The sequence below is a fragment of the Eulemur rufifrons genome, chromosome 3 (genome assembly GCF_041146395.1).
Source record: "Eulemur rufifrons isolate Redbay chromosome 3, OSU_ERuf_1, whole genome shotgun sequence".
Taxonomy (NCBI): Eukaryota; Metazoa; Chordata; class Mammalia; order Primates; family Lemuridae; genus Eulemur; species Eulemur rufifrons.
In genome coordinates this window covers 62,214,477-62,220,181 of record NC_090985.1, presented here as the reverse complement: position 1 = coordinate 62,220,181, position 5,705 = coordinate 62,214,477, and positions in this window count along the sequence as shown.

Here is a 5,705-nt window from a genome sequence, read left to right as displayed (position 1 = left end):
TAACACTGTGCTTCTCTAAAGTGTGGTCCACAGATCACTGGCATCTGACTCATGGGGAGCTTGCTTAAACATACAGGGTCCTGGCCCCACCCCAAACCTCTGGCTTTGAGTGTCTGAAATTATGTTTTTATTTATGTACTTATTTGTTTATCTGTTTTGTTCACTGCTGTATCTTTAGCTCCTAGAAAAGTACTAGGAACATAGTAGATGCTTGATAAAATGCATATTGAATAAATGAATGAATCAGCATATTGCATTCTCTTGGTCATGGTGGGTGGTGTAGGAATCATGACCAACCTGACCCAAGCCAGATTAGGAAGATCCAGTTCTAGCATTTGTGTTGGAAACGAGTTCTTTTATTGCTGGGATAAATAAAAGAACTGTGGGATGAGAACTTTGCCTGAGAATAAAGCTAATAAAGATGAAAGTGGAGCCAAGAGACTGAGTGAGAAAGACTGGGTCCCAATGACACTAACCCTCTGCAGCCAGCTGTGATCTTGTCAGGGATGAGAGACAATAAATTCCTTTCTGCTGACGAGGTGCTGACCGGGGTCCCTGTCACTCATGGCTGAGGCCTGCCAGACCAAGCCCTGATTCCAGACTTCTCAGTGGCTCCCTGTCAGGACCACGTGCTCAGTCTGGGCTACAGCATTTTCGGAGTAGAGTTTATGCCTTTTCTTCTTTCTATATCTCTCCTGTTCCTACCCCCTGCTCTCGGGCCTTCCGTGTAGGGCGTGGCTTTCTTCGCACTCTGATTGTGATGATTATTGTGAGAAATTTATTTTTGAAAATGACTTAAGAATCTGCAAATCCTTTTGTATCTATGATCTCATTGGATCCTCTCAAGCACCCATAAATCAGCCATGGAGGTAAAATCCTCCACCAGTTAATGATGAGAAACTGACACTCAAGGACAGGAAGGCACCAGTGCTGGGGTCAGGTGACTAGTGTGCAGCAGGGTCTGCCTGGGTTCCTAACCCAGGCCCGCTAATCACATAGCCTTCCCTGTTCCACTTTGTCTTTATGCCCCCTTTTCAAGAAAAATTCATAGACCTCTCCATGAGTTTTCCCTAAGGAATTCATGAACTTGAGCCAAAAAGGACACTTGAGATTGCCTGGGCCTTGTTGGAGTGTTTCCAAGCCCGGCTGCTGGGTCTTGTAGATGGAGCAGGTCTCCAACAGGACCATGCTCAGGCCTGGGCGCTCACTGGAGCTTCGAGATACTTTGTGATGAGAAATCAATTGAGCTCAGGTCAATGGCATCTTCCCAGCCCAGTTTCTAGTACAGATGGTGCAGCTTGGGACCCTGAGATTGGGATGGAAACTCATCCTGCTCTCACTGCGGAGTTTAGCGGAGAAATGACATATTTTGGAACTTGTGCCCAGACAACATCCCAAGGTACAAGTGATGATTCTGCCTCCAGACACCTTTCCCCTTCACAAATACCTAATGCTCACCATTCAGAAGCTCCTGCTGACTTCAGCCTAGACACACACGCGCGCGCACACACACACACACACACATTTATAATTTATTTATTGGGTGTTTTAAAACTGTGCCCCTTAAGGAATGACTATGGATGCAAGCCCAGAAATACAATACCAGTAAAAAGCAAATATAAATGTGATACTAATTAAAACTGCAAGATATAAAGATCATCCTAAAAATGCCAGCTTGTTGAGAAGAATCAGTTTAAAGAGACAAGTCAGAATAGAAAGGTTGGCAAAAAAGAGGTTGTACTTCAGAAATTAAAAATTCCAGAGAGTTCTTTATGGATTTGAAACTTGACATTGGAATCAGAACCATATTCACAGAATATACCTTGACAGTTACTGATAGCAGTAGTAATAATGATAATGATAAATATGTTCCCTGAAATAAACAATGACTCATGCCTCATTTGATAGAATAGCCCGATAAAAATGCGGTAGTTCAGAAAAATTCCATGATATCAACTGAGGTCCCAAAACACAGGCTCTCAGAACGAAAGAGAGTCGTTGAGTCCAGCTGGATCATCCTACGGATGGTAACAGTGGCCTACACTTACTAAGCCAGGCCCAGTGCTACACACTTTACGTTCATTATCTCATTTAATCTTCACAATCCTCATCCCCAGTTCACTGGTGGGGAAACTGAGGCTTAGCAAGGTTGAGCCACTTAGGATGATTACTCAACCAGCAAGTGAGGGAGCCAAGCTCCGTGGCTCCAAGGTGCTGCCCTCATGGTTCAAGATACGCTGCTGGTCCAGTCCACACAGCACACCACATGTTTTACCAGCAGAGAGCTGAGGTATGACACATCTTTTGCCCTGGAAGCGAAGGACCCAAAAAAGACACATGGAAGGCAGAGAACCTGCACTGACTAGCTGTTTGCCCTTTGGAACATCAGCCTCCTGTGCCCTCATTTTCACCTTCTGTAAAACAAGCCACTTAGACGGGATGCTGTCTAAACAGTCATCCAGCCCTATCTTCTGATGACACCAAAGGATATAGCATGCCTGGTGACAGGCAAGTGCAATGGGACGGGAAATTTTGCTATTAACAAAAAGAAGAAAGAGAGGAAGAACCATAGCTACTTCTGCATTCTAGGCAAGCGGCAAAATTCCTCCCAGAGGACTCTTAGAAATGCGTATTATTAGGCCTTTTGGTTGTTAGCATATTTCTTATAAAAAGAGTCTTATAAGTCTTCTAGTGTCCATAACCAAGTGATTTTAGCACTTCAGAATCCTTCTCAACACAAGACCCCAGGCAGCCACCAATACAGTATCGAAGTGGGCTTGCAAGATAAAATGCATTTTCAATCCTTCTCATGGAGAATATTTGGGGTTTTTTTTAAAAAAGTGTATGCCTTAGAGGCATCTCAAGGTTATACAGTCAAATAAATGGTGGATGGCTGACAGCCATTTGGAAAGGGCAAGGCCTGCTAATTGCAATTGCCAGGGACAAGGTTAAAATGCATATGAAAATGAGGTAGCCCAAGCTACCTGTAATTGTCATTGGTCAGATCTGACAGTGACATTCATAAACTCTCAGTATTAGAGAGTAGCACCTCTGGGATAGGAGTGGATGTTCTCACTTTCAGCCTGGAGAGAGAAGGAGACGCTTCTCAGGGAGAGTCCACACCCCAGGCCATGGGGATACCTCTCTGGGAGGGTGGCAGCTGCTCTCTGAACGCCGATTCCCACGGGGCTCACAGACAAAACAAACCGATTCCCACACAGATGAAAGCACCCTATCAATCTGTTTTACTTCTCCTTCCTTTGGGAGTGAAGACGAGCTTGTGGGATCAGAGCAGCAAGCTGTAGATAAGGTTGAAGGGAGAATGGGTGCGGGAGGGCGTGCGAGCGGGCTCCCAGCTGCTGTGGCTTTCCAGTCCCGCCTGCTCGGGTACCGCCAACCTCCACGCAGAAGGCAGGGTGTGTCCTCCTGGGTCTTATTTCTGCTGCACTGTGCTTTCCTCTCTTTGCCACCTTTTCTTTGTGAAAAGCTAAATGATGCCACCATAGCTGAGTGAAAACACACAGCCTGCAAATCCAGCTTGCTTCTCAACACTGTGCACTCCCGTGCGGCCCTGTGATTCTCAGCGTATGTTCTCCATGAGAAGAGGAAATGCTCTCTCTTGAGGTCCCAGCTGGGTGGTCAGTCAACAGAGAGCATCAAGTGGCCCCTGAGTGCCAGGCACAGGGGGTACAAGAAATGACAAGGGGGGCATGGGTCTCACTTCATGGGCCTAGCAGTCCAGATGGGAAGGTGGCTAAAATAATAACTACAAATGACACATGAAATAATTGTCATGTGCCAAATGTTGTGAGGGAGGACAGAGGACAACGGGACCCACCCGAGTCTGGGTAAGAAGTAGTGAAAGGTCACACACACTCACTGATGTAGACGTACCCACAGAGTGCTGTGACCATAACCAGACCCTTAGCGTCACTCCCAATTTCTGGCGTTTCCCTAGAAAAGCACCCCCAAATCCAGGGATAAGGCATGTTTTCTAGCTTTCACAAGCAGCGGCTGCAGCAGCGGTGGTTATGGCCATCACGTTGGTCCAGGCAGGACGCAGGGCAGGAGGACTACAGTGCTACAGTAACAGCAGTGTGGTGCCAGCGGCAGCGGCCTCTGTGGTCGGGGTAAGTCCCTGGGCACCATTTTGCTCCGCAGCCTGCAGACCAGCAGGGGCTCTCCACAGCTATGAACGAATCTGGGCCTTTCCTCACCCTGCCCTTTATGCCATCCGGATTTTCCAAGCACTTCCCCAAATCAAATTCTCGGTTTGAAATCCCTGGCCCGTTTTGGTTTTCCTGATTGGACACCGACTGATACAGGGTGCAAAGAAGTCTAAGAGGTGACCCTGCTGCCAAGCTCTGCCGAGGACTTGCCCTTCCGAGCAGGAGCACTCGGGTTGTCTTCTCACTCGCCATCCCCAGATAAATGTGTCCGGGCTAGACTCATCGTTGCCGGGGACTTTCTCTCGGTACAAGTAGGGTGCCCCGTGGCTTTGTGAATTGCCAGGAGTCACTTAAAAAATAAAGAACATCAGCGGGGAAGCGTGTGCTGAGGGAAACTTAGCTGGGGAACAGAGACTACGAACCACAGGAGGCGGCCAAAGGAAAGAAGTCAGCAGGTGGGAAGTGAGCAGGAAACAGGGAGGGACAGAACTCCAGCTGCTCAAGGGCCCTGAGCCTGTTGCCCGACTGGGTGTGATGAAGGAGGAGGGAGCTGTGGCATTCCAAGAATTGGGGTATTTCTGCACTACCCATTTCGCCCAAAGCTGGGGTTATATCTGCAACCTGTCTGTACCACCGTAGGTAAGGCATGGTACTTGGGTCAGATCACACACCAGCCGCATGACTTTGAGCCATTGTTGTATTTCTCTAAGCCTCAGTTTCCTCATCTGATAAAGAAAAGTGGGAATGAGGGGAGTGTAATGGCCAAGTTTCTGTGTCACTTGGCTAGACCGTGGTACCCAGATGTTTGGCCAAACACATCTGGATGTTGCTGTGAAGATATTTTTTTTTAATTTGAGATTGATGTTTAAATCAGTAGACTTTGAGTAAAGCAGATTATCTCCATGCTGTGGGTGGGCCTCACCCAATCAGTTGAAGATCTTAAGGAAAACACTGACCTCTCTGGAGGAAGAGGGAATTCTGCCAGCAGATCCTTTGGACTTGAGCTGCTGGCGTCAGCTCTTCCCTGGGTCTCCAGCCTGCCCTGCAGATTTTGGCTTTACCAAGCCCCACATTGCATGAGCCAATCTCTCTCTCTCTCTCTCTCTCTCTTGAACCCTGACTACTATAGAGAGTAATCATTTCTACCTACAAAGGTGTCATAAAGATGAAAATAAGAGACCAAATGTGAGATTCTCAGGACAGTACCTGGGATACCATAAACGTTCAGTACAGGGTCTGAGACCAACAGCCTCCTCACAGCCCAGTGGCAGATTGAAATGTTCCTGTCCCTGTACTGTCCGTGGTGGATGCAGGAGACCTGGGTACAAATCTGCCAGGCACAGATCCGAGCTGATCACTTCACCGCAGGGGAGGAAGTCGGGGAGCTGGAACTAGACCCCACCCCAGGTTCATACCACACCCCACGTTCCTTCGCTGGGTCTCCCCCACCCTTGGGTAGCAGCATGGCCACTGGGGGACACCAGTTAGGACCTGCTTAGTCTCCCCAAGCCTCTGGGAGCAAGTTTGCAACCCCAG